This window comes from Chelonia mydas, chromosome 5 (assembly GCF_015237465.2).
Source record: "Chelonia mydas isolate rCheMyd1 chromosome 5, rCheMyd1.pri.v2, whole genome shotgun sequence".
NCBI lineage: Eukaryota > Metazoa > Chordata > Testudines > Cheloniidae > Chelonia > Chelonia mydas.
The window spans coordinates 110,798,369-110,810,013 of NC_051245.2; the positions used below are offsets into that span (position 1 = coordinate 110,798,369).

The following is an 11,645-nucleotide window of genomic DNA, read 5'->3' on the forward strand; positions in this document are numbered from 1 at the left end:
TTTAATTTCTGTACATGCTTTTTGGACAGCACTTTCTCTGTAGCTGCAGCCCTGAAGAAGACTGACTCATTCAAACATGAAATTCACCATCTGCTCTCAAAGACAAACTGCAAACTGAGCAGGACCGTTCTCAGAGGAATTTTAAGAGAGTTTGTACTCACAAACAGTGCTGTATTAACAGTCATGACAGGGAAGAAAAGCTGACAGTGGCTTTATCACACCAATAGCCCTCAACTCCCTTCTAGAAGGCCTACCTCTTTGGAGTCTCCATACCCTTTCCATCCTGAAGCTACCAGCAAGGAGGCTCAATTATAATACAGTAGAACCTCAGCGTTACAAACTGACCAGTCAACCACACGCCTCATTTGGAACCGGAAGTAGGCAATCAGGCAGCAACAGAGACAAAAAAACAAAACAAAAAACCCCAAATACAATACTATGTTAAACTACTATAAACTACTAAAAAAAATTAAGGGAAAGCAGCATTTTTCTTCTACATAGTAAAGTTTCAAACCTGCATTAAGTCAATGTTCAGTTGTAAACTTTTGAAAGAACTAGAATGTTTTGTTCAGAGTTACAAACATTTCAGAGTTACAAACAACCTCCATTCCAGAGATGTTCTTAACTCTGAGGTTCTACTGTACACACTTGCTCATTAGAATCTGAACTAAGACTCGCTAACTTATTTCCCATAACTGAGGAGCCCTTAGTAATAACTCCAACAGTAGTTCATCACAGAGGCTGGCCCTTTCAGGGGAATCAGGGGCCAAACTACCTGTGATAGGCTCTGCTAAGGAAGGAGAACGAGCCAACTCAGATCTGCTTGTGAGTAATGAATTACCTAGATGGCTGGGTGACAGTTAATTACTTAGTGAACACCTGGGCCTCATAAAGGCTTATAAGGGCTTGGGCAGATAGCCCTTGACACCTGAAAAGTGGGACCTCTCAGGGAAGCTGGTTTGAGAGTTTACTAGCAGGGGATGGGCGGAGAGGAACTAAGTTCTGTGAGGGCTATGAGTGGTGACAGCCTGGTCCCCATGAATGGAACTTACTAGACAGCAGCAAGAAGTCAAGGTTGTTGAGGTACTTTAACTTGCTGCTCCAAAGAGCTGCAGCAGTTTGACCTCTGCAGGAGCCCTGAGATGGACCCCTTATCCAGATGATGGGAGGAGAGGATCCTGGTCTGAGAAGGTCTTAGTGGTGATGGGCCTGGATGGAGATGGATGGACTCAGGTAGGACAGACTAATATTGACTTGCTTGCATGTTTGTTTAGTCTTTGGTTAAATAAATTAGACCCCAGAAGGGGCACTGTTCATTACATAACAGCATCACTGAATTAACTGAAAGCCCACTAAGGGAAACTGAGACAGGGATACTTTTGTTGCTCTCCCCTGGGCCACCAGAGTATGTATGAGGTGACACCAGAGGACATGGGGATGGGGTGAGGTGAGCACCCATGCTATCACACATTGCCTTGCAGTTTATGTAGACCTTTGGCCCTGTGCAAAATTAATGTAAAGCACTAACATTTAATTTAGTAGCACTGTCATTCACTTTGTACAGATGTAAATGACAGAGGCACAAGAGATGAGGCAGTGCAAACTAAACCCTTTAAAATATAAAACTGTCAACCCATATTAGAAAAATCTATCTTAATCCAGAAAACTTTCAAATGGTTCCTTAAGTAGACTTTCCTAGTGAAGGTCCCCAAATTTAGACTCGCTTAGAACTTTTCATTTTTTAACTAGTAGAGCAAAACTGGGTGATGTGAAAAAAGTTTTGGGTTTTTTTGTTTTCCCCCTCCACCTTTTTCTGATTGCAAATTTGTTTGGGAATAGACTTCAATCTTCCTGAAAATATTCTTTATTTGCATCCAATCAGCAAATAATTCCTTTATCTTCTGACCGTTTAAGAAGATTTTAAATCAAGCTGTTCTGACTGGATGCACAGATCAGATGACACGTCATCAGTTTCTGTTGACATTTGTTGCATCAGTATCTGTTCCTGCCAGCACATGTGATTGCTAGACTATTTATAGAAAATAAATAGGAAAAGGGGGGAATACAGGTGAAGTACTTCATTTACAAATGTGACTGTTCAGTTTTTATGAATGTTCCAGCTCTAACGAGAAATTAATTATAAAACTTTAATAGGGAAAATCTTGGAATGTGTAATGTAAGGAGCACTGGATATGGGGCAATAATGAATTAACAAACCCTTTAAGGTACTGGCTTCAACCTGCTATAGAAAAGAGACTGCAAGCTTTGCCCCACCTACACAGGCAGGTATAATTGAGGATGGCACCTGGGCTGGATGGTACAGCCCCTTTGGGACAGAAAGATCCCCATGACTTTGGTCTCCCCCCTGCTACAATTTCCCTAGCAAAATGAAGTCTGCTGGGATTTTGGGCAGTTTGGACCCTGAGGAACCCTCACAAGGTAAAAAGTTTCACTCTGTTAGCAGACCCTTACAGAAAGTAGCCAGAAATGGCGGAGGGGAAGAGAGTCCTGTTCTGTGAACTCAGCTGTCCATTCAGTGAGAGTTCTTTCAGTAATATATGTACCTTTGTTTTGTTTTGAACGGTGGCTAGTATTTAAAAATGTGAAAGTACATATTTTGCTGGCTGCCTGAGAATAAAATTAGCTGGTCTCTTTAGGAAAAACAAGAGGTTTGGGGGTTTTTCCCTCTGTCAGCCTGTGAGAAGGACTGAATTGGCTCTCTTCCATCACCCCTAATAGAACTAGTTTTTAAATGTAAATTTCTCATCTCATGGGATTACTGACTTTACTCAGCATCCTGTATCTGGTCCTTTCTCCTCTTCTCCCCCAGGCTGCCTGCAGTTCTGTTCCATGCTCTTTTCTACTTTGTTCCTCTCCTCTTTGTTTGCATGGGGGTGTACATTTTTCTCTTCCCCCCCTACCACATTGGCACTTCCTGTCTTAGGCTCTGGCTACTCTCTTGTTTCTGCATCAGAATAGCTCAGTAACTATTCTAACTTCCTGCTGCCCCTTCCAGAGAGCCTCCGTGCATTTTAACGAAAGCAAACAAAAACTGTTAACTAAAAAGCTGAAGTGGCAGTGCTTAAGCACCTAAACAAATGGCCCGATCTTCAGAGTTGAGGAGCACCCCCTTCCTCTTGACTTCCATCTGGGAACAAAGTTGTTATAGTCAACCAAAATATTAAATAACACAAAGAAATCCGAAAAGTCCTGCCCTGAAGGATGCTACCAGTTATGAGCTACTTATTCTACAAAACAGGTGTACTTACAACCACAAACAGGCTTCCACATCACTCAAGTTCCAGCTTGATTCTGCTCCGTTTCCAGGGACCAGGCTGTCTACAACTCTGTACCTCAGACACATCATTCTGCGGGTAGGTCTATGTGCAGTACATCACTATGCCTCGGACACAGCCAATTGCATAGTTGGGAGCTGTGCTGAAGCAGTGCCCATGCCTCGAGGATCGAATCCAGCTCCCGTTGCAATCCATAGAAAGGATCCCAGGGACTTCAGTGAGGGCTGGAGCAGATGCAAAGTGAGGGAGAGAGAGTTCCACATTCGTGTGTACTTAGATGTATTCTCCAGATTGTCCTGTTATAAGGTGGCTATTTCTAGCCCTGTTGATCTTCATTGCTATTGGGGGGGAGGGGGGAAGGGAAAAACTCATGGTCTCAAGGAGACATGTCTCTGACTTGCTGAACTTTTGAAGGCCTTACACTTAACTTGATCGCACTTCTGTATGCAATGCAATAACTTGGACAGCACATCCAATCAATTCCAAAATTTCAGGAAATGTTCCAGGCATCAATGGCCCAACTGATCTGAAGGAAAACAAATGCGGGGGAGAGCCTACCATTTGTTTAGCATAGCCAAAGCCTCAAGTACCTCTGCAACTGTCTACAGCTCAAGTAACTGGCTGGTGGCACCCATTAATGCTTTCCATCATAACAATACCCCTGCTCATCCTCCAATATAATTTAACATGGTGATGCGCTAATGATTTATCTCCCAGGCAAACGGGAATGGGGGTGTGCATACCTCTCCTGGTATAGGGCATGAGGGAAGCTTGTATGGAGGAAGGTGGGAATGAAAGGCAGACAGAACCCCTGGTGGGGAGATTGGGGACCCTAGAATGGGAAAAGGGGGCACACAGAGCTGCTTGTGGGGGGTGGGGTAAGGGGAATGGAGGGCATGGGGAGGTGGAAATAAGCAAAGAAATGCTGCCATTCAGGGGAAATGGGGGGGAAGGACCACACAACCCCCGGTTGAGGGGAGATTACCGGGAGATGCAGAGACTGTCTGAAATGGAGGGGGATGGGAAGGGTGGTAAACCAAGAGCTTATGGGGGGGGGGGGGAGAGAAATGCGTGGGCTGTGAGCTCCGCCTACTGAAGCTAGGAAGGGTGACTCCCTAGTAACCTGATGGCTCTATATAATCCTCCTAATGGTGGCTAGCTTCTAGAAAATGGGTTTTATAATTCATGCTGCTTTTAGGCCCCCACTAATCTCGGTGGGGCAACAATCATGCCCGTTACCTCCGAGAAGCGTGCACATTAGAAAAGAAAAATCGGCGGTGAAGGGTGTGCCAAAGGAGACAGACACCCCTTAGTGACCGCTCCCTACCAGGGTCCCTCTTTCCTTCCTTCCCCCGGCCCCACCGGTAGATATTTCAATCCTCTGTTTGGAGAGGTCCGGAACTCCTGCTGTCTAAGCCGGGCATGGTCCTCCTTTCAAATTCTTAGGCATCGCAGGAAGGAGCATTGCTAAGGCGTGTTTAAAGCCCGGCCTTCTCGCAAGCCCGAGAGTGCAAAATATAAATAACCCATGACCAATTGATTTGACAAGACCGCTCCGCTCTGGTTCAATCCAATGCCAGGACACCTGGAGCCTCTTTGGGCTGAAGCCTGTTCTGTCTCGGCCATGATCTGTGCAGCATCAAGCGCAGAGACTGACCAGGGGAGCTGTGACCAGGGAGAAGGAGGGAGGGGACGTCTGAATTCCCCCCCCCCCCTTTTAGCATCGTACCGTGGGTGTGGCCGATGGAGAGCTGCGGTCGGGCTGCAGAACGGGGTGGGTTCAGGCACGCGTTCTTCATCCTCCGGCTTCCCAGAGAGGAGCGCAGCTACGGCAGGCTTGGACCGCGTGGTTGGTCGGTTGGTTTTTAAAAGCAGCCTCTCTCTGCTCAGATACTTTCACCCATCTGGGGCAAACTGCTTACTGGGCGGGTGGTTCTGGGTAAAGCAAAGCGTGCACTGCGGCTGCTTGCCGGCGCCTCTTTAGGCAGCCGAGTCAGCCCCGCATTTCACCCACTTGGCGTGGAGCAGCCAGATCCCACCGACAGGCATTAGTCGAGGCCGGCGCCTGATGCAGCTGAGTTTCCTGGCTTCGATTCACTTCAGTGCTCCACCAAGTAGCTTAGCTCACTGAATTCCCCCTCGGCACCTTCTCTGCAAGAGCAGAGGTCAGTGGGGGCGGAAAGAAAAGAACCAGTGGGCGACTTCTGCACACTGGAGTAAGTGCACGTGGGGGGCTGTGGAATCCATTTTAGGTTAGGAGCCACTGCTGGTATCTGGGGCTTGATTGTTCACTGCGCGGTGCAGAGTAACTCCAGCGTGAGCCTCCGGCTGCTGGCCCCAGGCCCACTCCAGTGGGGAGGGTTCCTCCAGGCCGTTTAAATAAGATCGGAGACAGCTGGCTCAGGGGCAGAGCACGGAAAACAGGGACCTGGGCAGCCGCTCTGCTGGGCTACATTAGAGAGCAGCTGGGGGGATTTTTTTTTATGAAACATTTAGCTCAGAAAATGCCCAGTGGTGGAAACCAGCCCATTTCCTGACATCTGTCAAGACAGATAGATTATGAAAAGATCGAGGATGGCATTTCTGGTCAAAACCAGGGAGTGAGCAAACACAGCCCCTCCAACAGCCAAGAGGGACTCGAACCTGGGCCTCCCAGATCCAAGTCTCTGCCTCCATTCGGGCAGAGGAGGGACTTAAACCTGGGCCTCCCAGGTCAGGGGCCAGTGCAGAAGGAAAACCATCTCTGAAAGCTTTGGATTCTTGTTTGCCCGCCAGCCCTACTCCATGAATCCTAGACTGCAGCCACAAACGCGGCAAGCGGGCTTCAAAGACCCGGCCCAATGCAGCGGGTGTGTTGCGGTGCTCTGCAAACTGGACTGGGGCATCCCTGATCTTCACTTCCCCTGCTCTAGTTCTTTCCAACAACTAAGCCACCTATAAAGATACATTCCTGGTGAAAGCACACGCACGATAACCTAGTATATGGCAAACAGCAGGAGTGATGTGCAGGGACTCCTTTCCTTCAGCTCCCCATGTATGAACTCGAGTTACTTACTGCCTAGACTCTACACTGCCCTGTGTACTCGCAGTACAGACCTGGGAGCCAGGAACCTCCCTGAACCCCTCTCCAGACTGTGACACCGACAGTCTGTCAACTTGGACTGAGTCATGTTACCGTCCGGCCTCAATTTCCCCATATACAACATCGGGTGTGGCGGGGATTGATCAGACAGCGGAAGTTGGAAAGCACTATACAAATGCTAAATTCTGTGCTTTGTTATATCTTCATGATGGTGGGCGGGTACTCATGCAAACCGTTTTATAAACTCCACAGCTAGATTGGCCCGTTAAAAGACGCGTCTGTCAGTGCGTCGCTGCCAGCTGAACTTATCCCGTGCATTTCTAAAGGTTGCAATTTCTTTCACTGTGAGAATGATCCCTAATTCTTGTAAATGACGCTTAGCAGTGGAAAGAATGTGGCTTAGTGTTGAGACTTCTACCGGCTCCTAAATTACCTTAGCATCTCCCCCCTTTTCCTCCCCCACCCCAAAAGAAAAATCGGTTTGCAAAGTCTGTGCAGCCTTCAATTCATGGATGACTTTCTAGGAATCGTTTAGGTCTCCACCGTTCCCAACCCCCCAGCTGTGGATCTGTCTTAAACCACAGACTATCGGTTATTAGAAAGGGACCTTTTCTCGTGTGTGTGTGAGAGACAAAGCGAGATTAAACACCCCGTCCCCCTCCATTGAAACTCTTCACAGTGTGGAGTAGTTGTGACTGGGAATAATCTACAGGGGATGAAAATATGAACGGAGCCGGTCATATTCATTCTCCTTTTTACCACGGGTCCTGCCGTCTGTCCCACGGGTGAGCATTTATTTCCGTCAGACCCTATAGTCTGTTGGAGGATAAACTGGACAGCTGATAATTCTGCGAGCCCTATGGTCTGGGCCTGAGCCATCCTGTGACCTACCTTCTGTGCCCTCGTTGCCTGTGGGATGCTGCCCACTGCAGCAAACTGGAGACTTCACGTCTGCAGGGACCCCTACACAGCGGCAAAGATGGCCGCATTGCACGCAACAGCGCCGTGGATTCGCTCTTCCAGTGTAGCCGGTCTTCCACGGCGTTTTACGAGGCCGCTCCGGGCTTAGGTCGCTGCTGCGGGACCGCGAAGCCGGCCTCGCCGCGTAACGCGGAGCTGGCGCGCCATCAAGTGCGCACGGGGTGGCTGCTGTTCTGGGGACAGTGAGAAGTGACTCCCCGGAGAGGAGACTCTCTAAAACCTCCCGAGCGCCGCCTCGAGGAACTCCTCTGCCCCTGAAGGGGCACTGCCCATGCGAACCCTCCGTATTTCCAAACGAGGTCAGCCCCGTCTGCCCCTGTAACCTGTGCTGGGCATCTTTGATTGACAGCTGTACTTGATGAGGTTGTAAATGTTTAAATCTCTGTCACTGGGTAGAAAAACCCACCTATACCCCAAGGGAACCGAGCTAGCTACGCAGGGGGAACTAGGGCGCAAGGGGGGAGCCTTGGCCCTTCCCCTTGGCCGGCTCTTAGAGGAGACCCCCCCCCCCCACCGCTCCCTAGCACAGGAGCTATTGGGCTGGGGCTCCCGCCTGCCCGCCCAAAGGGGCAGCTCCATGCAGGAGTCCCAGCGTGGGGAGGGGGCGCTCCCCGAGCCCCTAGGCCAGGCAGCAGCGCCCTCTGCCAGCCGTAAGCCGAGCCCTTCCCCCGGAGCACCTCGCCTCCCATGTCTCCTCTGCCCCGGGACAGGCGCCCTACCGGAGAGGGGGCCTGTCCCTCGGCCCCCTTATTAGAAAAATTCCGGTTGCGCCCCTTGCTGGGCGGGGGGGGGGGGGAGAGTGGAACTTGCTGTACCCAGGTAATGTCAAAACACACCAAGGGAAAACTGGGCTATGGGGGGCGGGGGTTACGCGGATCGCTTTTATTCCATAGACATGTCAGCCGCTATTTCAACCACAGACACGATGCCGGGGTCTCTCTAAAGGGCTGTAGAAAGCCTTTTGCCGTGGAATTAAAAGAACTGCATTGTTACCACGTGTTCGGGGGCTTTTCCTGTAGCCAGGAGGGCAGGGCTGCTGTTGAACAACGATTCAGTTGGAATGAGGGGGGGGGGGGGTGGAGGATCTTTATTAATTCAGTATTAACCCCCGCCCCTCCATTACAGCGGTCCTCCCTCGAGCCGGGGGGGAGGCGCAGGGGTGGAAATGGGTGTCCCGCAGAAGAAGGAACGCCTCCCGCATTGGCCAGCGCTCCTGCGTTTACTGGGGGATGCTTAACCCACGCAGCGCTGGGTCGGCGGGTGTCTTCCCCCTTTAGAGCAGGGGGTCAGTAAAGCCCCTGCTGGCTGGCGGGCGCACCCCGGGCAGCGCAGAGCTGCTGGCCAGGCTCCACCCTACGGCCACTCGGCCCAGCGCTGAGCATCCGGGGCTGGGTTCTGCAGCCAGCCCGCTCCTGCACTTGTGAGAGCTTTGCCCGACAGAGGGCTGAAGGATCGGCCCATCCAGCTCTTCGAGGCTGGGATTCCCCCTCCTCCTCAGGACCCGTAAGTGCCTCGACTCTGCTTTTATCCCCCGACAACCGCCGGGCACTCTCGCTTTACTGCGTCTTCCCCCCGCCTTCGGCTGCACAGCGGCTCCTTCCTTTGCTGCCTCCCGCCCCTCCGAGCGTGCGGGCTCCAGCGATGTTCCTGGATGCTCTGACAGTCCCGTGATAGGGGGGCAGCCAACCGGGCTACCTTCTCCGCCCCCTTTTCGGGGCGGCCCTGGCTGGCTGTCTCCGCCTCTTCCCCCCCTCCCCTCCCCCCGGATTTCTACATCCATTCGCTGATTTCTACAGCCAAAGCTAAAACGGAACGTCAAGCTAGCCACGTGGGAGGGCTTTGAAAGGAGAAGCTTCTGCGCCATTGATTCCCTTTGTCAGCGAGTAGGGAGCCTGAGACCGTGAGAGCAGTAAAGACCCCAAGAAGAGCCTATGGGGAGCTTGAATCTGTATGAGCGTGCACACTGCTGTTAATGTAAAGGGGTTAGCAGAGCCTTGCTGGGCCTGGAAAATGGAGACGGATTTGCTTTAGAAGAGCTGGGATCAGTGGTTTTTGTTTTTTAAAATGAGGAATATGTTTAAATACATGTTGACTCTTCTCTAGGACTTTTCAGACTGAAGTAACACACCTTTCTTGAAGATGATGACAAATGGCCATGCAGATCCTGCTTTTCCAGTCTCTGCGTGGAGGCAACAAGGACATGTGGGTGAAATCCTGGCCCTTTTGAAGCCAGTGGCAAAACTCCCAGTGACTTCAGTAAGGCCAGGATTTCACCCAGACATGCCAGATGTATACAAAGATATTTGCAAGATATCCTAAAATATTCTGTAGACAGGCTGCTCATCATCCATGATTTCATTGGGAACAGAAGCGGGGAGTTATGCTGCAACGTTTGAGTCAATTTTCCAGGGAGAGAATTGCTATGACAGTCGAACGTGTCCTCCTTGCTCATCACAGGTTTATGAAAAGAGGGACTGGAGTCAGATTTTCCAGGTATGACTTTGCCTAGAGTGTAATCTAGACAGACAGGGCAAAATCGCATACATGCATAACTCCCCTCCCAACTCCGCCAGGATAATTCTGAACCAGTTGACCTATATGGATATACACACTACATCTAACTGATTCAGCAGTATCCTTGACCCTCTTCACTGTCCGTGTCTACAAATGCAAAGTCGCATCAAATGGAACCCTAGTACCCCTTAGGCACACTCCTGTGTACTTTTTCCCCCCTCCAGAGTAAATTTGGCTACTTTCACGTTACTTTCAAATTCCACGGAAAAATTCCATTCACTTCAGTGGCGGCAAGATCTAGCCCAAAGATTACCCCAGTTGCTTAATTCGGAAATAGGTTTTTATTCTCCCCCCGCTCCCACTGATGTCCTGTCTAAGTATAGATACATAGAGTTAAACTTTAATATAGATCGTTATTAAACCTATAATGTGACACTCGGACGTGCTCCCAGAAGAACCGGCGTATAATTTCCGCGGAGCTCGTACACGAAGTCCTGGCCCCATTGAAGTCAATAGGAGTTTTTCCACTGATTCCAGTGGGGCCAGGATTTCACCTCTAACTGCTTGTAGAGGCGCATTTGATCTACATTCTGCGCCATTCATAGAATGAGGTGCGTTTAATCTGGAAAAGTACTGAGGTCTCCCCCCCTGTCTGGGTAATAAAGGCACTCATAATACACGCATGCGCCCTCCCCTTCTGTCAAAACGGTGTAATCATTCCGAGGCACCGCAACCCACAGCTCTTTGAGATTCATATGAAGCTCCCCTCCCTAGAGGGCTCTACGTGCTGTCGGGGAGTTCAGACTACAGCACATTCATAGCAAGACAAAGGCTTGTGCTGACTTCTGTATCCTGTGAGGGAGGGCTGGGACAATGTGGCTTCAGGGCAGTGGCGTTTCAGCATTGCACCTGATGGACCCTTGCACCTGCACACTTTTTTGCAGCATGTGAGGAAACGCGAGCGCAGTCCGATCCTACAAGGTGCTGAACGCCCCCCAACTCCGTTAACTTTAAGAGGGGGGTTGCGGGCGCTCATCACCTTGCAAGATTGGGCCCTGGGTGGCCTGATTTTGAATAGTGCTCTCATCTCCCATACCGAGCAACGGGGATGGTAGCGGACGAGCACTTTGCGAGATCAGCCCCTTCCAGCTGAGCCCTTTTTATTTTATTTTCTTTAAAGTAACCTCCAGTCCTGGGTTTTTCTCCGTAGGGTTCCGCGGTTTAAACTGCCGCTGAACAGCGGGGACGGAAGGACCTGAGTGAGTTAAGTAGCGCTCGAGTATCCAAAATGCTTTCAGGATTTTCTTGCTGTGAGAACTTGGAGCAAAGGATGACCGTGAAAGTCTTGCCGGAGTTACAACTGAGGAAGCTGCACGCGCGTTGCCGTGTGCGGTGGAGTTCCGAGGCGCGTCGACTGCAGAATAAGATCCCCAGTTGCCAATGGGGATTGTTCTAATTGTTTTGTTTTGGGGGGAGTTGTCGGAAAACTGAAATAAAGTTTCTTAGACATGGATCCAAAACGGGGTAGTGCCACCTATTCCTAACCTAGAATTCAAACACAGCCCCAATTGCCGTTATGGGGAGCTATTTTTCATTTTGGCAATCTGCATGGGTAGCATAGTACACTACATTTTAAAAAAAAAACAGAAGCAAGAAAACTCTGCTTAGTTTGGCATCACTTCAATACTCTGAGAATTTAATAGATATAGGTATAAAGTATCACAGGTGTATGTGTTATCTTTATCTTTAATATTTAAGAATTATACATGACG

At 49.9% G+C, this 11,645-nt stretch overlaps 1 long non-coding RNA gene across 1 annotated transcript; it reads left to right on the forward strand.

Annotated features, from left to right (window-relative positions):
* Positions 1-647: 647 nt before the first annotated feature.
* Positions 648-11,393, forward strand: LOC122466092. The gene is made up of 2 exons (XR_006291351.1): positions 648-1,233; positions 11,084-11,393. It is a non-coding gene; the product is annotated as an uncharacterized LOC122466092 (long non-coding RNA).
* The last annotated feature ends 252 nt before the right edge of the window (positions 11,394-11,645 follow it).